The sequence below is a fragment of the Sinohyriopsis cumingii genome, chromosome 6 (genome assembly GCF_028554795.1).
Source record: "Sinohyriopsis cumingii isolate HCF-2022 chromosome 6, ASM2855479v2, whole genome shotgun sequence".
Classification (NCBI taxonomy): domain Eukaryota; kingdom Metazoa; phylum Mollusca; class Bivalvia; order Unionida; family Unionidae; genus Sinohyriopsis; species Sinohyriopsis cumingii.
In genome coordinates this window covers 135,428,833-135,436,479 of record NC_142966.1, presented here as the reverse complement: position 1 = coordinate 135,436,479, position 7,647 = coordinate 135,428,833, and the positions used below count along the sequence as shown (strand labels likewise).

Sequence of the window (7,647 nt, the reverse complement as noted above, 5' to 3'; positions counted from 1 at the left end):
TCCCCATCATTATCATGCCAGGTACTTAATTACGAGGTAAATGAGAAATGTGTCAGTATCTCATAATTTTTGAGTGCATGAGAATATCATCAGAAAGGGTCTCTAACTGTTGAGCATTTATATACTGAACTAGAAACACAGCTGTATTTGATGGCGGCCAGCGGCATGCAAAGGATAATACAAATATATTTTCCAGCTAGTATTAGTGACATGTGGTAGGGGTATTGAGAAACTTTAAAATGCTCAATTATAACACGTTATTGCCATACAGCTTCTTCAATTGGTCTACCCTTGGAAAGTTGATTAACCAACAAGACAGTGCATAGATGATAAGAGACGAAGTGCAGTGGATGATTAAATATTACATGCATGGGAAAGGGGTGGGGTGATAAACGTCACATATCTAAAAACACTCAAGCATGACAGCATGGCATCAAACATATTTAAGTTGTATGCCTTTATAAAAAAGAGTCAGCAACAAAACATTATATAGAAGGCTAGCAACAAATTGCAATGAATAACTGAAAAGTTCCTATCCTAAATATTTGTAGCCGCTTACTGCAATAAAAACCACAGGAAAATTATGAAACATCTCATTATAATCAAGAATAACATATGCTATTTTTTATTATTTCTTATGGAAACATTTGGTTGGGTGATAAAACATCAAATATCTCAGTGTTTTTAGAGCATGACAGATGGTCATCAGACATAAATTATGTACTCCTGTAATGAGGAATCAACAAAAAAAAAAAACAACAACATTATAACAAAGCCAATGTGCATTTATTTGAATGCAGCCTAAGTATATAGGGAACATACTTGGTATGCTGTGTACAGTCATTAGTTGGAGAACAAGGCACGAGGTTGAGTCCAAGAGTATTATATTTATAAGTCACTCCTGAGTGTCGGCCCAATGTTTACACACAGAAAACCGCGTACGATCGTTATTTTTGCATTATAAATATTCATAATAATTAAATTTCTACAACAACAACAACCCCTGAAAACCTTCACCCCACTGCAGAATATTAAATTTCTACTACTCTAAACATAATTCGGTCCCTAGAGTCTAAAATATCCGCTGTTGAATGACATGTATGAAACACAAGGGACTTGACCTTGTAAGCTTGCTCCCTGATACATTTATATCTTTGTGACGTTAGTAAAGAAATACTATTCTCTCTCAACATGCAAATTTCCCGCTTTAAAGCACAACTTGTTACAAAAACGTACATAAAGATTTGGGCCAAAACGGAAGGTATTTGTAATAAGTAGGGTAGGGCGAACTCGGTGTGTTATATGAAATAGGATTGGAACAAACCGGCCAAGACGGTGTTCCGTACTCGTGTTGCATTCAAGCATCTGTACCAAAAATTATATAGAGAAAAGATATAAGCAAGGCACGACCGACCTCAATCAATTTATCGAAGATGATCTTTCTATCGTTTCCGCTCTTTAACATCATCAGAAGGTATACCTCTCGGGAACGTTGTTATCTTCTGAGAAACCGATGTACCAGGTTGTTGAAATGTCTTCATGCAGATGCTTAGGAACTAGACCTTATTCCATATTGATTGTTAGACAAATGATATCCCCAACGCTTAAGTGTGAGGATAAATACCTCTTGAAATGACAATATCCGCTACGAACACTGTGATTGAAGGTATGAGTGGTTATTATGTAATTCTTCTGTTTGCAGGTGGTTGATTTCAGTGTATCATAGGATCATACATGGTATGTAGAAACATTAATTAAAAGAATGCTATAAATGAGCATTACTTCGTTAGTTTTAGTAATTGGAACGGCAAGAATTTTTAGTTTATGAACCGGACCTATTGCTGCAGAAAATAAAAGATTGTTCATTTATTGGAGGAATGTTAGATCTTTGGAAACTTTAGCTGCGAGAAATAAAATTTGTTTTTCCTGTGCGAAGACTCAACCCTTGACACAGTCATATGTAGCATAAATGTATTGAAATGGCAAACTGATGTGCACAACCCACGATTGTAATAACACTCCCCGTACTCCATTCTACAATCCGACATTTAAGATATTGATATACGAATGAGGAGAGGATAACCTGTACAAGTGTATTGAGTTATATACCGTGTTGGTGTTATGATGATATCTGTCCGTTTGCATTCATTCTGCTTTGGTTTCTGCATGATAACCATATATCTTTCTCTCCTGCCCTCACCAAACTTTACAGATAGTTTTCTGTAGGGGCAAAGAAAATGATCTATTGAGGTTAGGTGATAAAAAGGTTAAGCTCAGGGTTAACTTAACATGTATAGAATAAATAGTCTCTGCATTGTAATAACAGTTTAATTTCACATGTCTTCAAAAAACTCCATGAATGGTTCGCACAATCTATCTTCATTAAAAGTTTTAAATGGCTATATGTTTTCCCGCCATAACTTGATTCATCCACAATACAGCTTCACTCAACTCTTTGGCAAGTTCATTACTCCTTGAGCTAGAAAGAGAAAAATATGTTGATTATTTTAGGTCAACGGAGAAGGTCATATAAATTTTAAGATTGGCAGTTATATATTTTTTTTATGAAAGTAGGCTGTGCGAATCATAAATGGAGTTATTGAAAGCTCAAATATTCACATTGAAATTACTATGTGGAGACATTTTTGCTGGGACGATTTATATTGATTTTGTGTACGAGAGCTTAATCTCAAGGTTGATTTGACACGAATAAAACAAAAACAGCCTCCACATTGTCATTCCAGTGTGAATTCACACGTTGTCTCCAGACTCCCTGTATAGCTCGTAAAACTTACCTTCATCATAGTCTCCTCTAACTGGCAATCATATTTTACTACCATAACTTGTGTTATCCACAATATAGCTTCACTCAGCATAATAAACATGATAAATAGTGTTTGTGTGTGTGTGTGTGTTCCCGGGAAAGGGTGAGGTGAATTCCATTGATGTCGTATGGGCCAACCACAAGGCCACAAAAACCTTAAAACATTACGTGTCAATAATTTATTATGTTCTACTCCATCTGAAGACACGTTTTAAGATATTATTCAGTTTCAAACTGGTAGAGGAAATAAATTCAATATATTGATTATGGAATAAAATGGGCAATATAACAAACATTTGGTACACATTGATGATTGGCTTTAATTTTACTTTTGTTTAAAGTTTTATATGAGAGAAAAATTATGAAAGAAATACAAGACAATATATAACAGAGTTCGAGTTTAACATGAATTCGAGTAAGACAACTCTTTATATCAAATAATTTAATTTGATCACAAATAGTGATCTTAACTGTCTAAGATGTGGACCTAATGCCTTCCGCTTTGGGGGCGAAAAACAATATTCTAACTGATTGTTTACAATATTGCATCCATTTATCCTAAAGAATAAAACATTTGTATGGACTGTGACTTCTGTAATGTAATTACCTACTTTTCTATTGAATTCTGGGCGTATATATACAAATTATATATTTGAATTTGATAGGTTCCTACAAATATGTATGTGTGTGTGTGTGTGTGTGATTTGGATTTTAACGTAGCTTTAAAAAAAAATTTCAGTCATATCACTACGATGTCAGCAGTGTGGTAGTTTAGAGTGATGTTTAGCACTGGGGCATCATGCCACAGACATGTAGAATGATGTCCCACCCAGTCACATTATTCTGACGCCAGGCCGACCAGTCCTCACACTAACCTGTTAATGCTGAGTGCCTAGTGATGTAGCTGTTAGTACCATTGCTATAAGATTTTGGTATGACTCGGCCGCGGTTCGACCTCGCGACTTCTCGCATCCAAGGCTGACGCTCTAGCCACTATACCACCGGAGCGGTCCGTTCCTACAAATACCTTGTTGAAAAAGCAAATGAATAAATCTCTCTCTCGGCATCCGTCCATCTTCGAGAGACGATGGTGTAGCTTCCAGTTGGGTGTCCTATCTGCACCTTCGCGAGTGGCTGAGGAGTCCCACCCTAGAGTGACAGTCTCTGTTGCACTTGCTGATGGTGAACGTCGATGCTTATTGAGGCTGTTGTTGTTTCGCTTCCTCCTGGCTCTCTTTGCAGCGAGGTTTGTGTTTCTCACTTCCTCGGTTTTCTAAACGCATTGTCTGACAGCGAGGCGCCAGGCGGAGTGGTCGTCAGCAATGCTCTTTCAGTCGTTGACTTTGATGTTGGCCGTCTTCATGTCCTTCTTGCAGACATCTTTGTAACGCAGATCTGGCCGTCCAGTCAGTCGTGCGTCTTCTGCTACCTTCCTGTATTGCAAGTCCTTGGGAATGTGGCCTGGGTCCATTCTCTTGACGTGGCCGAGCCAGCAAAGGCGCTTCTCGCTGAGAATAGAAAATATTCTGTTCATGTTGGCGCGCTCCAGAACCTCTGTGTTCAGTACTTTGTCCTGCCACTGGATGTGCAGAATATGTCGCAGGCGTCTCAGGTGAAAGCTGTTTAGTTTCCTCTCGTGGCTCGCATAGGTTGTTCATGCCTAGCTGTTGTAGATGTATGTGCTGAGCACGCAAGCCTGGTAGACGCGCAGTTTGGTCTTCTCAGTGAGGTTGGGATTGTTCCAAACCCTCTGATTCAGTCTGGCCATAACTGCTGATGCCTTGGTAATCCTGCCGTTCACCTCAGCATCAATGGAGTGCGAGCTGGAGATGGTGCACCCGAGGTATATGAAGTTCTCAACAACTTCCAGGTTGTACCAATCGATGACGATTGTGGGAGGGGAGTCTGAGTCCTGCACCATGACGTTCGTTTTCTTCAGACTGATGGTCAGTCCAAACACCTTGCAGGTGTGGGAGAGGCGACATAATAGCTGTTGCAGTCCATCTTCCGTGTGTGATGTAAAGGCTGCATCATCGGCGAAGAGCAATTCACGGATAAGAACCACTGTGAATTTTGTCTTAGCGCGGAGAAGGGCGAAGTTGAACAGTTTTCCATCAGCCCTGGTATGGATGTACACTCTCTCGCTGCAGTCCTTGAAGGCGTACTGGAAGAGCATGGAGAAGAAGATGGCAAACAGCGTCGGCGCAAGGACGCAACCTTGCTTCACTCCGTTGCTGACTAGGAATACCTCTGATGTTGCGTCTTTGAAGCCCACGGTACTGTGCATGGTCTCGTGGAACGACTTGACGACAGCGAGCTGTCGTGGGAGGCAGCCGATCTTCTGCAGGAGCCTGAAGAGCCCACACTGACTGACCAGGTCAAACACCTTCGTCAGGTCTATAAAGTTTTTGTAAAGAGGCATCTGCTGCTCACGAAACGTCTCCTACAGCTGGCGTAGTGAGAAGATCATGTCTACAGTTGACCGGCCTGCTCGGAAACCACACTGGGACTCTGGGTAGATGCGGGAACGCTAGGGTATGCAAGTGCGCCAGGGCGACACGGGCGAAAGCCTTTCCGACGATGCTGAGGAGGGAGATGCCCAGGTAGTTGTTGAAGTTGCTACGGTCTCCTCTGTTCTTGTACAAAGTGACGATATTGGCGTCGCATTGTCCTAGGGGATGTGTCCCTTTTCCCAGAAGAGGCAGAGGAGTTCGTGCATTTGCTGGAGCAGTGACGATTTCAAGCCCTTGAGGACTTCAGGCAGGATGCCGTCACTCCCTGTGTCCTTCCCACAAGCGAGGTAATCGATGTCTTTTCCGAGGTCTTCCAGGGTGGGCGATGTGTCTTGTTCCTCCATGACTGGCAGGTCTTGTATGTTGTCCAGGGCGGTGTCAGTGACGACGTTTTGGGTTGCATACTGCTCGAGATAGTGCTCAACTAAGCTGATTCCCCTGATCTGTGATGACTTCGCCCGTCTTGGACTTGAGGGGGTCGCTCTTGGAGGTGGGGGGCCTGTCGCCTTCTTGATACCCTCGTACATGCCACTTGCATCCCCAATGTCGGTAGCTGTCTGTATACTGGTGCAGAGGTTCAGCCAGTATGTGTTGGCGCAGCGGCGGTCGGTCTGATGGGCGTTGTTCCTGGCAGTCCTGAGGGCTTATAGTATACTAGGGATAGATGCATCCTTGTATGCCAGGAGGGCGTTTCTCTTCGCCTGAGCTACTGGCTTTATCTCCTTCCGTTGTCCTCATACCAGTCTGCATGTTTGCGCTCCTTCTTCCCGTAGGCAGTGATGGCATGGCTGAATTGTACACAGCGTCACGGAGGTGGGACCACATGTAGTCGATGGTGTCATCAGGTGTCTCTTTGTTGACAGCCTCCTGCAGTTTGCCGATGAACTGCTGTGTCTTCTCTGAGCTGCGTGCACAGCAGGTGTTGATGCTGGGGTGACCATTGGTTTTGGCGTCGTGCAGCTTCTTGGGTATTATTCGCACCTTGCTGGCCACTATGGAGTGGTCCGTGTCGCCGTCGGCACTGTGGTAGCTGAGAGTGAGGTGGACACTGGCCAGTTCCGCACGCCTATGAAGACGAGGTCCAGCTGGTGCCAGTGGCGGAAACGTAGGTGTCTCCATGACAGCTGGTGGATCTTCTTACATTTGAAGAAGGTGTTGGTCACACATAGGCTGTGGAAGCAGCACATCTCCAGTAGTCGCTGACCATTCTCGTTGACCTTGCCCCTTCCGCTAGAGCCTAGACAGGTGGGACAGGCCTCGTGTCAGCTCCAAGTATAGCACTGAAATCTCCTAATAGGTAGAGGTATTCAGTGCTGGAGATACTGGATATCGCTTGATCCAGAGCCTCGTAGAACTTGTCTTTCTCCTCTTGGGTGGAGCAGACGGTTGGGGCGTACACGCTGACGATGTATGCTGGGCCTGAGGATGTTGACGGCCGGAGGGCAAAAATCCTATCAGTGCCTGATGACGGAGGCTCAATGAAGGTAACTATAGTGTTCTTTACAGCGAAGCCGACACCGTGCTGCCTTAGCTCGTTCGAGGGCTACCCTTGCCAAAAGAAGGTGTAGTTGGCTTCCCTGATGGTGCCGCTGTTTTCTAGTCTGGTCTCCTGAAGGCAGGCAATGCTGACGTTCAGTCGGGAGAGTTCCCTATGAATGACGGCAGTTTTCCCTGCGTCGCCGATCTGCTGAAGGTCAGCGGTGAGTCCAGGACACTTGGTCCTGATGTTTCAGCTTGCAAAACGAAGAGCTGGAGTCTTCTTATTTCTTTGTTGAGTCTTGCCTGGTGCGGAGTTTGTAGCCTACTTGTCGAGATGGTTCTTTAAGCTCCACGCACCCAGTGAAGCAGACAGGACATGGCGGGGCAGCTCCTTACTGACTGGGGGCTGCCCAGCTTGAGGCGGTCGGTAACTGTCAAGTGAGACATGGTGATCTCTCCCACCGTCGGAAACAACCCCTGGCGCCAAGCTCTACGCCAATCGAGTTATGATTTAGAACTGGTAAACTGCTGCTTCCCGTGTTGCGCCGACGCCTTACGACGACGCTGAAGTGTCCTATCTAGTGCAGATACGAATCCTGGGCAGGGTGGTATGGAGAGTCAGCTGTTGCCCATGAAGCAGGTCTCCCCTCACAACGCAGCTGGTGGACCCAAGTACGACGAATGCTGATACAGCTTGGCACCAACGGCGTCCCAGGAGTTGCTGGAATGACGTTGAAGTCAATGTTAGACCGTCTTAGGTACTCCGTCTCAAGATTTTCTGTCGGGGTATACTCCGTTAGCCTTTCCCGTGAGTGGGTATATTCGCAAAGC

General features: G+C 44.3%; 1 protein-coding gene across 1 annotated transcript in view; it reads left to right on the top strand.

Moving 5' to 3' along the window:
• Nucleotides 1-1,699: 1,699 nt before the first annotated feature.
• The window catches only part of LOC149798051 (heat shock 70 kDa protein 12A-like), a 58,450-nt gene continuing 52,502 nt past the window's right edge, over nucleotides 1,700-7,647 (top strand). The window contains exon 1 of the mRNA XM_089963141.1: nucleotides 1,700-1,737. The gene's annotated coding sequence lies outside the window, so the exon portion shown is untranslated. The remainder of the gene's footprint in view (nucleotides 1,738-7,647) is intronic.